Consider the following 17,721-nt stretch of genomic DNA (forward strand, 5'->3'; position numbering starts at 1 on the left):
AGCATGGTTTCACCATGTCGGTCAGGCTGGTCTCGAACTCCTGACCTCGTGATTCACCTGCCTCGGCCTCCCAAAGTGCTGGGATTATAGGTGTGAGCCACTGCCCCCGGCCCCATCTTTCCCTATTTTTAAATTTTTTAAATTTTTCTGATAACAGCACTTTCCTCCGTGCTTTGGGCCCTCGTTCTGTATCGTTTCACGGAGCTTTGTTGGGACTTTCCTTCTCCCGAGATGGTGTCTGGTTGGAATATTGGGATCCACTTCCCCATCCCTGGGCTGGACCTCAACTGAATATCCTTGGGTTGGATGGGGCGTGGATCCCAATATGCCAACCAGACACTGTCTTGGGAGAAGGAAAGTCATGGGAAGACACACAGAGAGAGCCACAGGGTCGCTCATGGTGCGGGACTCACTGCCTGCAGTGCCCAGGCTCCTGCCCTGCATCCTGTCCGCCCAACCAACAGAGGCTGCGTGTGTGTCTCTGTTGGTTCTGTGAGATATCCAGCGTTCTTAGGATAAGACCCAATTTTTGTCATGTTTAAGTTAATCAGAGTTGGTGTCTGCTGCCCCACTCCCCCACCCAAAAATCCTAAATGGAAAAAGTGAGATAGAAAAGAGTGTATATTTAGGGTGCGGTGGCTCACGCCTGTAATCCCAACACTTTGGGAGGCCGAGGCGGGTGGATCACAGGGTCAAGAGATCAAGACCATCCTGGCCAACATAGTGAAAGCCCGTCTCTACTAAAAAATACAAAAATTTGCTGGGCGTGGTGGCATATGCCTGTAGTCCCAGCTACCTGGGAGGCTAAGGCAGGAGAATTGCTTGAACCCAGGAGGTGGAAGTTGCAGTGAGCCGAAATCGTGCCACTGCTCTCCAGCCTGGTGCCTGGCAACACAGCAAGACTCTGTCTCAAAAAAAAAAAAAAAAAAAAAAAAAAAGTGTATATTTAATATGAGTTCTTCTTTTTCTTAATAGCTATTATTAAATTGATGCCATGTTCTGCATTTCAGAGTGAGGAAACATATGGGTAGCCACACATTAAGCTCTCAGCTCTTGAGCACGTTTTGAGATGCATTCAGTAGCCTCCTGCCTCTGCCCTCTCTCCTGTAGATCCGTGCTCCATCCTGCTGCCTGGAGGAGGTGGGTCTGAGGTGAGCATCGGAGTATCTCACTCCAGCGAGAATCCCAGCAGCGAGTCCCTGAGGCTGAGTAAGTGGGTTCTTATCCTCATATCAGAGGGGCTCCTGGGCTCCATGGACCCTCTGAATCGTAGGTACAATTGTTTCTGTGTACACTATTGCAACAGATGTGGCCAGAGCTTTCTTCGGATTCTCAAAGAGCCTTGTTACTCCACCCTCAGCGGAGGCCCGCTGCCTAGAGGAAGGAATCCATGCTCCCGCACACGTCAGCCCAGCCTCCCTCTCGGACCTGCCGCTGCCTCTCTTTTCCCCCTGGTGTTCTATAAAACTAGCCCTCTCCAAAGCACTCGCAACTGTTTGCATATGCGGGGGTGTTTTATGATCTTAGGTTCTTGTACATGCTGTACCTTCTGAAATGTTTCTCTATATGACCTCTCTGCCCCCGTCAGTGTCCCCTTCATACTTCCGCACTCCCTCGGAGCACAACTCCCACGATAGATCCTTGATTACCCCCTGCAGAGAACTGGCTTCTCACGATGATGGCTCTATTCCCACCCAGCTAGATCTGTTCCAGCCTAGATAGCATGCTTTGTGCTGCTGATCACTGCAGATCTAAGTCCTTCCCAGGGGGCTATGGTTTTTCTCCTGTGTTCCAGCACACTGCTGGGCCTATCTAAACAATCATCTAAACAACCAGGGATAGGATAGATGCATCTTTCCAATTAATAAATGACTAATTTAGTTATGAACCATTAATTTTAATATAAAAAGGTGCTTTTTTTCTCTGGAATTATGATTATTTTGTTTTGACTTCTCTACGAGTATTTAGTGTATTTTGCCTTGTGTTATAGTTCTTTTTTTTTTTGAGACAGAGTCTCACTCTGTCGCCAGGCTGGAGTGCAGTGGTACAATCTCAGCTCACTGCAACCTCCGCCTGCCCTCCAGGTTCAAGTGATTCTCCTGCCTCAGCCTCCTGAGTAACCGGGACCACAGGTGTGTGCAACCACGCCCAGCTAATTTTTGCATTTTTTTTTTTTTTTTTTAGTAGAGACGGGGTTCACCATGTTGGTCAGGATGGTCTCGATCTCTTGACCTCGTGATCCACCTGTCTGGGCCTCCCAAAGGGTTGGGATTACAGGCTTGAGCCACTGCGCCCGCCCATGTTAGTTCTTTGTGTGCAATGTAAATGGAGGTCTGTAAATGGAGGTGATTTGAGGGTCAGCCCTGTCTATGCCTGGTTCAGCTTCATATGTCAGTGCTCTAGCTGCTGCATCAGATCTGCCCGGCACACGTTTAGGGAGCAGGCTTTGAGTGAAACATTATATTATACCCTGAACCCATTTTCAGTGGGTTTGAAGGTATGCAGCTTCCCCTCACATGTGGCCACTGGACATTGCCTGCATTGAGGTGTAAGATCAAATTGCTCTGAAGTCTCCTGTGTTGTTTGACCCAAGACATTCCCCTCTGCCCCACTTAGCATGCCCACACAGCAAGACAGAAGTGAAGATGTGCTGCAGGCTGTGTGATACAGAGCTTTGTCCTAAACAGTCATAACCAGGCAAGTCTGAAGGTTCATTCCTGTGGTTAGAACCTTGGTTTCAGACTCTGCCTGGGATTGTCTGGGAGGCGGTCTCCCCTTTCCTGGAGGTGCTCACAAGCATGCACTGAGTAATCAAAACTAAAACAGCCAGACTCTGGGGACTCCAAGGTATTTTCGAGGTAAGGGAATACAGGTATATTTCCATCATTTCTGTACTGTTGCGAGCATGGTTCTGGTAATAGCTGGCAAATTCTCCAGGTTGGGCAGGCAACAGGTCACTGCTGAGAATTTGGGATGCTGATGAAGGAGTTTCCAGGGTGAATGATAACTGATGCCTGATTTTGAAAAGGAGAAAATGAATTTCTGGTTTTCCTTTAACACTAGCTAGCATACTCTACATCTCCCTATTTAGCTTAGCATTTTTATGGTACTTTTGGTAGCCAGCTTCAAAAATGGCCCCAATGACCCATGTCCTGGTTTTTACACCCCTGTAGAGTCCCCTTCAGCATGGGGCCAGGGTGGGTCTATATGATCATTAGTATACAATGTAGTGAAGAGATATCACTATGAGATTAGCCAGGAAGAGAAACTATGACTTCTGTCTTGGTGCTGGCTCTCTCTTTCTTTGTCTCTCTCTCTTTCAAATAACTTGCTCTGGAGGAAGCCAACTATTATTTTGTGAGTATCCTTAAGGGTTGATCTATGCAGGAAGGAGCTGAGGTCCCTGGCCAACAGTCAGTGAGGAGCTGACATCTGATGACAACAGATGAATGAGTTTAGAAGCAAATCCTCCAGCCCTAGCCAAGCCTTCAGATGAGATCACAGCCCTGATGACAGCTTGACTGCAGCCACACAACAGAAACTGGAGCCAGAAGCCCCAGGTCAGCCACCACTAGATTCCCGACTGTGTGAGTCTCAGGACAATTTGCTATGGAGTCATTGTATTTGCTCATTTTGTACTGCTGTAAAGGAATATCTGAGATGAGGTAACTTACAAAGAAAAGATATTTATTTGGCTCATGGTTCTGCAGGCTGTCCAAAATGCATGGTGTTGGCGTCTGTTCAGCTTTTGGTGAAGCCTCAGGAAGTTTTACTTGTGGTGCAAAGCAAAGGGAGCTGGTGTGTCACGTGGTGAGAGAGAGAGCAAGAGAGGAGGAGGGTTGCCACACCCTTTTAAACAACCAATTCTTGAGTGAACTAACAGAGGGAGAACTCACTCATTACCATGCGGATAGCACCACACTATTCATGAGGAATCCACCCGCATGAGCTAAACACCTCCCACTAGACCCACCTCCAACACTGGGGATTACATTTCGACATGAGATTTTGAGAGGACAAATATACAAACTATGTCAGTCATATTTCACAAATGGGGTCCTTATGGAAAAGTCAGAGGTTTGCATAATTATCTGCATTTATGAGAATGTGAGATTAATCTCACTACTATGAGATTATTTTATGACCATTTTCACAGAGTAAACAGCAGGTTTAAGGAGACTGACTTAACTAAGTCCATGATTCAAGAGACAGCTGCCATTAGAAATTAGAGCTTCCAAAGTTTTAGCACCTATGGACTCTCTTCTGTGCAGGTGAATTTCTGTTTGTTTTTGTTTGAAATGAATGAGAAGAAAAAGTCTTTCCTAAAATCTCATGGCAGTCCAGGAGCGTGTGGCTGGCAGCCATTTCTCATTAAACTCATATTCCAACAAATCCTTAAAAGCCACAAGTGAGGATGAGCAGAAAGCAAATACCTGCTAAAGACTGTGAAAATGAGACAAAGGAGTGCAAAGCCCCTGTGACTACAGTGGACGGACGGATCGTACACATGTGCGCCCTGGTGCTGACTGCGTGATCTTGCATTAATTCAAATGTTCACTCGTCAAGCGCTGTAATTTGTTCATCTTGATGAACCATAAGGGATTCAAGTTACTGCTGTGATTTTCCTGTGACGAAAAGATCTGCAGTTATAACTGCACACAGAAGTCGTGGAGAGTTTCTGTTACAGTCGTTCACACTTACAGATTCATAATGAGACAGGAAAACCTTATTCCAGCTGAAACCCATAAAAGACAGTCTTAGCCTGGGAATGAAATGTAAAACAAAATAAAATAGCTAAGGACCCATCTCTCTCCCTCACTCACAAGACTAAATAGTCTCAGAGAGATTTGTTCTCTGACTTGAATTATGTGAGATACATAAGGGTGGTTTTTAGCCTACAGAAAACATGGACCATTGTCCAAAACAAGTGTTTTTTTCTCGTTTATTTTTAGTCAACATTTTTCACAGTACTGACGTTGGAATGAGCCTGAAAGGTGACAGGTAGGCATAGGAAGGGGTGGCAATGTCATTTGATGTTAAAAAGACAACATAGCAGGTCAGCACAACACCCGCAGCTGCCACTCACCTTTTCTATGTTTCAGGAATGAAAAAAGGAAAAGAAAAAAAAAAAAGACAATATAATCAAGTGCTTACCATGGGGCGTCTGTGGTTCTACATTTTCTGTGTTTTGACTCATCTTATCCTCCCAACATTCTCGTATGGAACCAACACGGAGCAGACTACAAAATGTTACCAAAGAAAGTAAAGAAGAAAGTATCAAATAAGAAAAGTTAGCATCTATTAAGAATGCGCCATGCATTATTCTACCCACCTGACAAATATACATTCATTTAAGTTGTACAACTATCCTATGGAATGGCTCCTCTTATTACCCGCGCTTCATGTACAGAAGTTGAGGCACAGAGAGGTTTACCATCTTGCCCAAGGTCACAGAATTAGAAAGTTTTTCAGCTGAGATTTGAACACAGGCCATATACCTCAAAAATACATGTTCTTAGCCATTATTTTTTTCATTGAACTGGAAATCCATGGCCTCTCTTTGGATGTGAAGCCTATTGTTTCGTAAATTTGGAAATTTAATAAAATTCAAGTCAAAGCTTTCTTTAGGGGGGACACAATAAAATGTTTTAAAGTTCACTCAGAAAAAATAAATACAGACAAATTGCTTGGAAATTCTGAAAAAGAAAAATAATGAGGGTGACTTTTCCTGGCCAATTTTATATAAATATATATTATAAAATTTACAACAATTAAAATAGTAATGATACTCCTGTTTGAGCCAACAAGTAGTGAAAGAAAATAAGGAAGATCAGAACCATCAGAAACAGACAAAACTTTATGAAACAATCAAGGAGACTTCTACATCAGTGGGAAAAGATTTGCCCAACTGTGGTTGTTACAATCAGCCAGCTATTGAGGAAAAAAGTCAGATTCCTCTGTCACGTTTTGCATCAAAATGTATCTCAAATGATTTTTTTTTTTTTTTTTTTTTTTTTGAGACGGAGTCTCGCTCTTGTTACCCAGGCTGGAGTGCAATGGCGCGATCTCGGCTCACCGCAACCTCCGCCTCCTGGGTTCAGGCAATTCTCCTGCCTCAGCCTCCTGAGTAGCTCGGATTACAGGCATGCACCACCATGCCCAGCTACTTTTTTGTATTTTTAGTAGAGACGGGGTTTCACTATGTTGACCAGGATGGTCTCGATCTCTCAACCTCGTGATCCACCCGTCTCGGCCTCCCAAAGTGCTGGGATTACAGGCTTGAGCCACTGCGCCCGGCCTCAAATGATTTAAAGACTTAAATGGCAAAAATAAAACTATGAAAATCAGAGTTGTATATAAGTCCACATCTATACAATCTTTCAGAGTGTAGAAAAACTTAACAAGCCTGACAGCAAAGGCAAAACTCACAAATGGAAAAATGACTAGATCTGTCCCCGTAAATGTATCTTCCCTCTGATAAAATAGTGAAGTTAAAAGACAAAGGCAGCTGGGTACGGTGGCTCACCCCTGTAATCCCAGCACTTCGGGAGGCCAAGGTGGGCAGATCACGAGGTCAGGAGTTCGAGACCAGCCTGGCCAATATGGTGAAACCCCGTTTCTACTAAACAATGCCAAAAAAAAAAAAAAAAAAAAAATTAGCCTGGTGTGATGGCGTGCACCTGTAGTCCCAGTTACTCGGGAGACTGAAGCAGGAGAATAGATGGAACCCAGGAGGTGAAGGTTGCAGTGAGCTGAGATGGCGCCACTGCACTCCAGCCTGGGCAACAAAGAGATTCTGTCTCAAAAAAAAAAAAAAAAAAAAAAACACTTTTGTAACATATGCAATAGACAAAGGATTAAAGACATTAATATATAAGGAGGTCTTACCCATCAATCATACCAAAGAGAAAGAACCCAAGGGAGAAGATGGTGTAATCCAGGAATAACTGAATGATGAAAGAAGAAATGTAAAGAATGAATAACCACATGCAAAAACTATCAGTCTCACTAGTAATTGAAGACAGGCAAAACAAAAGGAATTCTCCCTCTTGTTCTCCGTATCTTTCTGTCTCATTATTTGTGTGTAACTCTGAATATCTCTTTGTATCTGTCCCTCTTTGGACTTATCAGGTGAACAAAACTAATACTCAGTTTTTGGGGGGCAAGTAGGAAAAGATCCTTATCTGTCTTTTCTGATTATAAAAGTGATGTTCACGCGCTATGGACTACTTTAAGCATGAACATGAGTTTCTCCCCCGCTTACACCCTGAGCTGCTCTCGTTCCCCCTGCACTGGGTGTTGCGTGCAGGGCTTGGCTTGTTCCACGTGGCATCTTCAGCAAGCCCAGATTTGCACCGTGTCCTGAGTGTACTGATACCAAGTGTGGGCCTCGCAAGCAGACTCAGCTTCTTAGCAGCAGGAAGCCTGCTTACCCCCTGCTATGGTCGCAACACTGTGCAGGACAATTAGTAGACACTCCATATAAGCTTGCTGAGTGAGGGGTGACATTCATATCTTTGTAAGGCTGTCTTTGAAGCCCCTCAGCTGAGAATCCTGAGAACTCTGCCAGGGCTCATGTTGCATGTACAGCAGCAGTGTGCGATCAGGGCCAAAGGCTGGCCCAACAGAAATGCCTCCAACAGAGGGGTATGGTGACAGCCATCCTTCGGGACCATGGGCCACTGACTGCGATGTCCCTACACAGAGGCCCCTGCACCCTTCCTCACCACCACCCACTCTAGGCAACCTGGACAAACTGCGGGGAAGGGTTTCATGCCACAAGGGGCTTCGCTGAGGCCGTTCAGGGATGGCCTGAACACCTTGAACAACTGATGGCAGCTATAGCTCCTGCCTAATGGCATCTGTGTGGATGGTGACAAGCCTCACCACTGAGAAAGCCTACTGCAAGCACTGAGTGATAATCAAAAAACTTGGTCTGTGTGTGTAACTTAAACCCAGGCAAATGATACAACTCATGTGCATCAGTGTTGCTTTGTTTAATAAACCAGTGCCTAATTCATGGTGCCCTTCTGGGAGGAAAGGATGACGGGGTCAAGAATGCCCAGGACATGAAACTGTGATGCCACTCTCTTCCCACCCACTTTCTCTCCCACAGAAAGTGCCAGAAAGGTGCCTGGAGGGAAACAGAGACTTGGGTACCACCGGCTCTGGTGGTGGTCACGTTGTGCTCTGACACTGCTGGCTCTAGCGGTGGTTGTCATCGCTGCTGGGTTCTTGCATGGCTGGCTGTGGTTGTCATGGCGATCATGGTTATGGGGACTGTTGATGCTTCTGCTCTAGGTGTTCTTGAGGGTGCTGTTGGGAGGGGCACAGTGAAGGAGTCAGATGGGCTCTCGCTGTTCCTCTCAGGGGAGTGAGCGGTGCAGCAGTAAAGGGAGTCAGACTCACCGTTGGCACCTAACATGTGCAAAGCCTGACTCCTTCCAGCTGTGCAACTTGGGCCAGATTCTTAACACTTGACCCCTAGTTTCCTCACCTGTGCGGTATCATGCATGATCATTGTAAGGATTGAATCACATAATAAATATCCGTCATCAGCTGTCCTTGACATAGAGCAGATGTGAGCTTGGTCATGGTCCTCCAGAGAAACGGAGTGGTAGGATATATTGAAAGGAGATTTTAGATAGATGACAGATAGATGGTAGATAGATAAATAGAGCAATGTCTCCTGTATATCTATCTCCTATCTAGATCCTATCTCTTATCTATATATTTAGATAAATGGTAGATTTTATATATACATGAAATTATATTATTATATTCTTACATATATGTAACATATAACATAATAAAACTTTACATATGTAAAATATAGATAAATATACATACATATATATATATATAATACATAAAAATACCAGGGTTTACAGGTGCCCACCACCATGTCTGGCTAATTTTTAAATATATTTTACATATATATAAATATATATTTATATATATTATAATATATATAATTACATATATATGTAAATATATGTATACTATCTGTCTATCTATCATTTTTCTATCTAGGTTTATTATTATTATTATTTTATGTTTTGGAGACAGAGACTCACTCTCTCTCAGGCTGGAGTGCAATGGCACAGTCTCAGCTCACTGCAACCTCCGCCTCCCAGGTTCAAGTGATTCTACTGCCTCAGCCTCCCAAGTAGCTGGGATTACAGGCATCTGCTATCATGCCCAGCTAATTTTTTGTATTTTAGTAGGGATGGGGTTTTACCATGTTGCCCAGGCTGGTCTCAAACTCCTTACCTCGTAATCTGCCTGCCTCTGCCTCCCAAAGTGCTGGGATTACAGGCGTGAGCCACTGCGTCCGGCCTATCTAGTTTATTTTAAGGATTTGGCTCACATGAATGGGGCAGCTGGCAAATCCAAAGTCCACAGGGTAGGCTGGCAGTCTGAAGATTCAGGTAGGAGTTGGTGTTTCAGGCTTGAGTCAGAATTCCACAGGCCAGCAGGCTGGAAACTCAGGCGAGGTTCTAAGTTGCAGTCTTGAGATAGGATTCCTTTTTTGGGAAATCTTAGGTTTTGCTCTTAAGATCGTCAACAGATTGTTTGAAGCCCATTTACATTATGAAAGTTGTCTGCTTTACTCAAAATACCAATTATGAATGTTAGTCACACCTTTAAAATACTGTCACAGCAACACCTGGACTGTGTTTGACCATGCAGCTGAGGATCATGGCCCAGCCAGGCTGATGCACAAAATTCACCATCACAGACAGTTTTTTAACTTCCCCAAGCCTCAGTTTCCTCAGCATGGAATGGCATTGATAATACCTAAGTCACGACATAATTTTTTGGCAGGGGTCTGGGGTAGGATCAGGGTCTGGCTCAGCCTGGATGTAGGGCAATGGTGCGATCTCGGCTCACTACAACTTCCGCCTCCCATACTCAAGTGATTCTCCTGCCTGAACACCCTGAGTATCTCTGTTTACAGGCACCCGACACCATGTCTGGCTAATTTTTAATGTATTTTTTTATAGAGACAGGGTTTCACCGTGTTGGCCAGACGGGTCTCAAACTCCTGAGCTCAGGTGATCCACCCAACTCAGCCTCCCAAAGTGCTGGGATTACAGGCATGTGCCACCACACCAGGCTAATTTTTGCATTTTTAGTAGAGATGGGGGTTTCATCAAGTTGGCTAGGCTGGTCTCGAACTCCTGACCTCAAGTGATCCACCCGCCTCGGCCTCCCAAAGTGCTGGGATTGCAGACATGAGTCACTGCACCTGGCATAACACGATTATTTTCACACACGTTTCTTCAGTATCCTCTCTAATCCAGGAAGTCCTCGGTGATGGGGACTTGCAGCAGTGAGCAAAACAGCTCCCTACATAGAGCTCACATTGGGAGGTGTTGAGGAGGTTTAATTACCGCATAAACCACCAGATATGGATGAGTGCTAGGAAAGAAGAAAAAGCAGAGGCTGCTGTTGTGAGGAATGGAGGAGATGGTGCCCGTCGGGGCACAGCCTGGTCTGAGCATGCCGTGGCTGTGCAGCCGGGTGGCCTGCCTGCCTTTCCCCCAAGAACCATCATGAAATATAGTACATGATTTTCTTTGCCCTCCCAGAAATTACATTTCCCCCTTTGTTGGTTTAGGCAGTCTTTGAGCAAATCTTGGTTATTCATGTAGGAAACCAGGAAGAAGGTGGAAGAAGCACTTTGGCTGTCTTAGGTGCCTGGCAAAGCTGTTTATTTCTGGGTAAAGAAAGCTGGAATTTAGGGAGGGTCGAATAATTGTGTATGGAGTCTACCAGTCTTTGGGTGGGGAAGGGGCCAAATCCCTAACCAGTGGTTTCCAACTCTATGAGACCCAGCCCTCCTTCCAGCCCACTCTTAAAAGAGACTTTTAAACACTCTACTCACTGTCTGAAAATGAAATTCTCACACCTGTAATCCCAGCTACTCCGGAGGCTGAGGCAGGAGAATCGTTTGAACCTAGGAGGCAGAGGTTGCAGTGAGCCACTGCACTCCAACCTGGGCAACGTGGTGAGACTCCGTCTCAAAAAAAAAAAAAAAAAAAATTACTGATTTTATAACCAATGCATGCACATGGGCCAAAATAATCAATATAATTATCTAATTGAAAATATGGAGGCGAGGCACAGTAGCTCACGCCTGTAATCCCAGCACTTTGGGTTGCTGAGATGGATGGATCACTTGAGGTTAGGAGTTCAAGACCAGCCTAGCCAACATGGTGAAACCCCATTTCTACTAAAAATAAAAAAATAAGCCAGGCGTGATGGCAGGTGCCTGTAATCCCAGCTACTCAGGAGGCTGAGTCAGGGTAATTGCTTGAACCTCGGAGGCGGAGGGTGCAGTGAGCCAAGATCATGCCACTGCATTCCAGCCTGGGTGGCAGAGAGAAAGAAAAAAAAAGAAAGAAAGAAAAGAAAACACGGAAGTAAAAAACAAGCTGTAATACAATGATTTGTATTTCACTATGTAAGTGCTAGGGCACAGCTACACTAAATGGCAACAATGATGTCAAGGTCCCCAGCGTGCCTCTGTGCCAGTGAGGAGCCCAAGGGGAGGCACTGCCACACAGAAACTGTAAAGGGATTATTCACAGAGGTGAATATGGGGGCCAGGGAAGCCATCGAGGGATGGTGCAGCCCTGAGTGTTAGGAGCGGAGAGTGAGGGAAACTGGTTCCTCCCTGGGGCCTGGTGGAGCCCTGGGCAAAAGCTGCAGTTGTGGGTGGTAGCCACCCAATGGGAGCTGAGTACAACTTTGGCGGAAGAATGGCCCAGGACATGAAACCGCGATGTTACTCTCCTCCCACCTGCGGAGCTCCTGCCAGCTCCTCCATGGCCTAACTCTTGTCAATGTCCAGTCACTCCGAGGCTAGGCTCTCTGCAGCCCCTAGGCAATCCTAGATACCTCGATACTTGCTCACACTGACTCCAGAGAGCAGCAGGGAATTTGCCTTTTATAATCAGAAAAAGAGCATGAATACCTGACCCATCTGTATTCGTTTCTCTGGGCTCAGTCAGGAAAGATCTTCTCTCTGGTTTATTTTTGCTTGTGTTTGGAAAAACAAGTTGAATTCCATCCTTTCTGCCTGTTTGAAGGGAGGCTTGTCTCGTAGTTGAAGGGTGGAGAAGCCTGATGCTCCACCTGATATTCTGTCATTTTCCATTGCTCTCTGGATGAAGCTCAGCAGAGACATGGTTCAATCCCTGGTGGTAAAAGGTGAGGGTCTCCCAGCAGCTTTGCTCCTCTGTGAGGGTGGTTAACTTAGGAAGAGCCCAGACTTTTCCTGTCTTGATCCAGTCTCTTCTGTATTGTAAGGTCTGTCAGCTGCCACAGCCCACTCCAGGCCTCATCTGGTGTGAGTGAAACCTTGAATCAGCTTAAACAAAAGAGGGAATTCTCTTGCTCACACAAGCTGGGAAGTGTGGGATAGATGCAGTTCAAGCCAATACAACCAGGGATACGGGGCATCCAGGATGCTCCCTCCCTTCTCCGCTGGTTGCTTTTTGGTTTCATTTCCTAACTGCAGACGGTGGTGGGAATGTGGCTGTGCAGATCCAGCATCATCTGACTGAGACAGGAGGGGCTGTGGCCTTTCTCTCCAGTGCCGCATCGTAAGGTCCCAATGACTCAGGTCCCTTACTGCACTGCTTGGACCAGGCACTGTGGCCAGGGCTGTGGGGTATTTGGCCTGCGTTACCAAATGCCAATATGGCCAGAGGTTTAGAACATGTGACGGACTAGTACTTCTCCAAAAGCATGCCATCAGCACAGTGAAGGTGACGCTGTTCCCACTAGACAGGCAGATAACTTATATTCATTCCATCAATGCATTTTTCAACCTATGGACTGCTCTCGAAGTCGGCATGTGTTTATCACGCACACAGGGTAGTGATCAGATAAAGAGCTTGCCTTTATTGAGCAGTATAGAACCTAACATTGTGCTTAGCACTCAATCCATGCTGCTTTTTGCTGAGGGAAGGTGAAGGAAGCATGAGGGGTGCTTCTGTCCTCAAGGCACCTGCAGTCAAGACAGAGGAGGGGCAGGAGTGAGGACCTCTGCATGCCTCGCTCTCCTCTCTGCTCCCTGCCTTCATCATCTGATGTCCTTGGGCTCCCTTGCCTCCAAGCAATCCTTAGTCATGCCTCTTGGGTCCCATCCACAACACGTGCTTGCACACAGGATCCAGCAGTCCTACGTCTCTGATGCCTCTGCTGGGGGCTAGTCTCGTTGCCCCTTCCTTCCTGTCTCGGTCTCCGTATTGGTCGTGCAGACTTTGTGCAAAGCCTTCTTCTTATTGAAGCTCCTGTAATTCTCGCTGCTCTTCCACCAGGCCCCCAGCACTGTTAGTCTGTCTGATGATTGCATGTCAGGTGACCGGGATGATATAAATTCATTTAACTCACTTCAGTACTAAGTGGAGTGATTAGAAGCTGCTGGAGCTTGACATCCGTTCGTGAAATTAAATTGCCAAAGTGAGTGGGAATCTGCCAAACAGCCCATAGCAAAATCCCCTTGCAAAGTAGAAATCTAGTCAACCTTCTAATTCAGAATATGATCTATCTCAAGATTAAAATAATTAACCACATTCATTTGTAGATCATCTACTTTGCCTATGAATAACAAATGCTTTTAAGGAGTTTTCAAGTGTCATTGATGCAAAAACTCTGTAATATAATCAAAGGCAAGCACTGTATAGCTGAGGCTTTGCTGGCTTTAAAAATCACTCTTTTGTTTCCTATAATACGTGATAAAGGAAAAAAAAAAAAAAAAAGAAGAAAACACTCTTATCTGCCGGGTGCGGTGGCTCACACCTGTAATCCCAGCACTTTGGGAAGCCAAGGCAGGTGGATCACGAGGTCAGGAGCTCGAGACCAGTCTGGTCAACATAGTGAAACCCCGTCTCTACTAAAAATACAAAAAATTAGCTGGGTGTAGTGGTGTGCGCTTGTAATCCCAGCTACTTGGGAGGTTGAGGCAAGAGAATCTTACTCGGGAGGTTGAGGCAAGAGAATCGAGTGAACCTGGGAGGCGGAGGTTGCAGTGAGCCAAGATTGGGCCATTGCACTCCAGCCCAAGCAACAGTGCGAGCCTCTGTCTCAAAAAAAATTAAATGAAATAAAATAACTCTTATCTGGAAGGCTGGTCTCCCCATCTGAGGCTTAAATATCTCAGGGCCAAGGCCCCAGCCCTGCAGTTCTGGGCGTGCTGTAAAGAACACTTGATTGGAGTGTTGTATTAGTTTGCTAGAGCTGCTGTAACAAAACACCCCAGACCAGGGGACTTAAACAACAGACATTTACCTTCTTAAGTCTTGGAGGCTGGAGGTCTGAAATCAAGGTGCTCACAGGGTTTCTCCTGAGGCCTCTCTCCTTGGCTTGCAGATAGCCCTCTTCTCCCTGTGTCCTCATGTGGCTTGTCCTCTGTGTATGTCCATGGCCTAATTGCCTCTTATAAGGATACCAGTCATGTTAGATTATGCCCCATCCGTATGACTCATTTTAATTTTTTTTTTTTTTTTTTTTTTTTTTTTTTTTTTTTTGAGACAGAGTTTTACTCTGTCACCCAGGCTGGAGTGAAGTGGTGTGATATCAGCTCACTACAACCTCTGCCCCCCTGGGGTTCAAGCTAGTCTCCTGCCTCAGCCTCCCAAATAGCTGGGATTACAGGTGCCCACCATCACACCTAGCTATTTTTTTTTTTTTTAAAGATTAGACCCCATCCATATGACTCATTTTAATTTTTTTTTTTTTTTTTTTTTTTTTTTTTTTTTTGGAGACAGAGTCTCACTCTGTCATCCGTGCTAGAGTACAGTGGCAAGATCTTGACTCACTTCAACCTCTACCTCCTGGGTTCAAGCAATTCTCCTGCCTCAACCTCCCAAGTTGCTGGGACTACAGGCACACGCTACCACACTCAGCTAATTTTTGTATTTTTTTAGTAGAGACGGAGTTTCACCATATCCACCAGACTGGTCTCAAACTCCTGACCTTGTGATCTGCCCACCTCAGTCTCCCAAAGTGCTGGGATTACAGGTGTGAGCCACCGCACCCAGCCAATGCCCAGCTAATTTTTTTTTTTTTTTTTGTAGAGACAAGATTTCACCATGTTGGCCAGGCTGGTCTCAAACTCCTGACCTTAGGTGATCTACCTGCCTTGGCCTCCCAAAGTACTAGGATTACAGGTGTGAGCCGCTGCACCCAGCCCCATGACTCATTTTTAATTTAATCAGCTCTTTAAAGACCCCCGTCTTCAAATACAGTCACATTCTGAGGTCCTGGGTATTAGGGCTTCAACACAGGAATCTGGTGGGGTTGGGGGGTGGGGGGAGAGTACAACTTAGCCCCCAAGTGTCCACTAGCAGAAACTCTGCACACCATGGTCCTCAAGGTGAGACGTGCTTTAGTCTCCCAGGAGAGATGTAAGGCTCCATTTCCAGAGCCCACTCTAGACCCACCAAAGAGGACACCTGGGGGTTGCATCATTATGAAGCTTCTGAGGGAATTCTTGGGGCCGCTAGGTCACCACAGCCAATGCTCAGGGAACAGTGTCCCAAACACTGCTTGGCTGACCTGGACCCAGTTACCAAAATGGTGCAGGGCAGTGGGGAATACATGGAAAAATAAGTCTGTAGGAAAAAAAAAATCCCTCAGAGTGAAAAGAACAGGAAGGGACGTTAACAGTTGATGGGAAATTGCAATTTATTTTTGGAAGCTGGGCAATAGATCACAGGCATTGTTGGGGGAAGAAGAGCGGACAGCTCCAGCTCCCGATTCACATGCAGGGCCTGCAGAGAAGGGGACGGCTCCCTGGTGTACCTGGGGATCCCCGAGGCTGCGGGGGTGGAGGTAAAAGCAGCCAGGAGGAGGTGAAATCACTGAGGAATTGCCGCAGCTGCATCTGCCCCCATCCGCAGCTCCCTGCAGCCAGCCCTGCCCGTGGAGCCAGGAGGTTTTGGGTGCAGGAGGCTTTGGGAGAAAGGGGAAGCTGGAGGGGGCTCTGCGAAGGAAATTGGAAGTAGAAAGTCTGCTTGGTGTTTTCAGTGTTATAAATCAAGAAAGAATGAGACTGGCAGATTATTTGGAGATACGGAGGTAAATAAACAGGAGAATAAAGCAAGCGGCAGGTGAAGCGCGCCCCTCCCTCTCCCGCAACAGAACGCCCGCAGCTCCGGGGCTGAGAACCAAGTTCATGTCCCTCCACGCAGAGTCGGGCTGTGGCTTCGGGAGGGGTAGGTCTCGCCTCTAAAGCCACAGTCGGAGGCCCGGCGTGGCACAGGTGTCATTGCTGTCACCAGCACGTGCCCAGTTGCCTTCCCCAGTCCCAGGAAGGGGAACGACGGCAGGGCAGCAGTTCGGACCATGGCCTTGGACAGACCCCGGCCCTCGGCCATGCCAGCTGCAGGCAAGAAGACGCAGCCACCAGTGCTGGGGGAAGCAGGAGTAGGAAGTTCTCAGTGTAGAGTTTAGGTGAAAAGGCAAACACAGTTTGTAATCAGGACAGTCTGGTCATGAAACTGGGACTGACAGAGAGATTGTGGGGGCAGAAAGAGGAGATCCTGGTGTTCTGTGGCAATCAGTGTGTCCAAAGGGGGGTCTCTCTGTCAGCTCAGAGGAAAAGGTGATTTGGTAAACGGTTTTGGCACAACAAACTATCCATCTGGAAAAAAATTAGAAGTGAATCCTATTCTTACCATCTACTCAAATTACAGATAGAATAAAGCACAGGGAAACAGTGATAGAGAAAAATGGTTAAGAAAATAATCTAAGAAAATGTATGTAAATCCAGGCGTTAGAGACACCTTTCTAAATTCAAACTAATACCCAGAAACTCTGAATAGACATAGTTGATTACATAAAAATTATATACATATGCATGTAATATCGGTTTGTGTATAGGTAATACACATACATATACATACATACATGATATATACATATGAATAACAAAAATACCAAGGAAGTCAAAAGACTAATGTTAGATTGGAAACATATTTGCAATGCGTACGAAAGAGAAACAATAATGCATTAATATACAAAGAACACTTTTGCGATAATTAGAAAAAGTAAAAGACGACAAAAGATATGAATAGTCATTAAGTAGAAATAAATAATCAACAAGGATACGCTAAAATTCAGATACATAAATTTACAAAAATTCCAAAAAATGATAACCTCTATTGCTGACAAAAATACGGGGCGAGGGTATTCATTTACTGCTGAGGGAATCGTGAATTGTTGTTGCTGTTTGGAGAGTAATCTGGCAATATTATTAAGATTAAAATATGTGCTCTGCAATACAGCTAGCTCACGGTGAGATTCTAGGTACCAAAATAGAAACACCAACATATACATTTACATGGTAATATTTATTGCAGCATCATTCTACAAGTAACACATGATAAAGTCCGTGAAACAAAGTGACCGTCCATCCGTTGGTCAAGGTCTGTGTAACCATGAGAGGAACTAGCTGTAAATCTTTAGGGATATGTGAGAGCTTCACTATAGGATATGGAGGAATTTCCAAAGTGTGACTGAGAAAAGCAAGAAACAGACATATTTGTAAAATATTAATCCTTTGTGGCCAAATATCACACACACACACACACACACACACAATCTGAAGTTTTGTAATATGTTAACATATGATTATAGGTGCATAGAAGGAATGGGCTTGCTTGGTGGGGAGTGGGGTTAAATGAGTTTAAAGGAGGCACCCAA

The sequence above is a fragment of the Saimiri boliviensis genome, chromosome 2, assembly GCF_048565385.1.
Source record: "Saimiri boliviensis isolate mSaiBol1 chromosome 2, mSaiBol1.pri, whole genome shotgun sequence".
Taxonomy (NCBI): Eukaryota; Metazoa; Chordata; class Mammalia; order Primates; family Cebidae; genus Saimiri; species Saimiri boliviensis.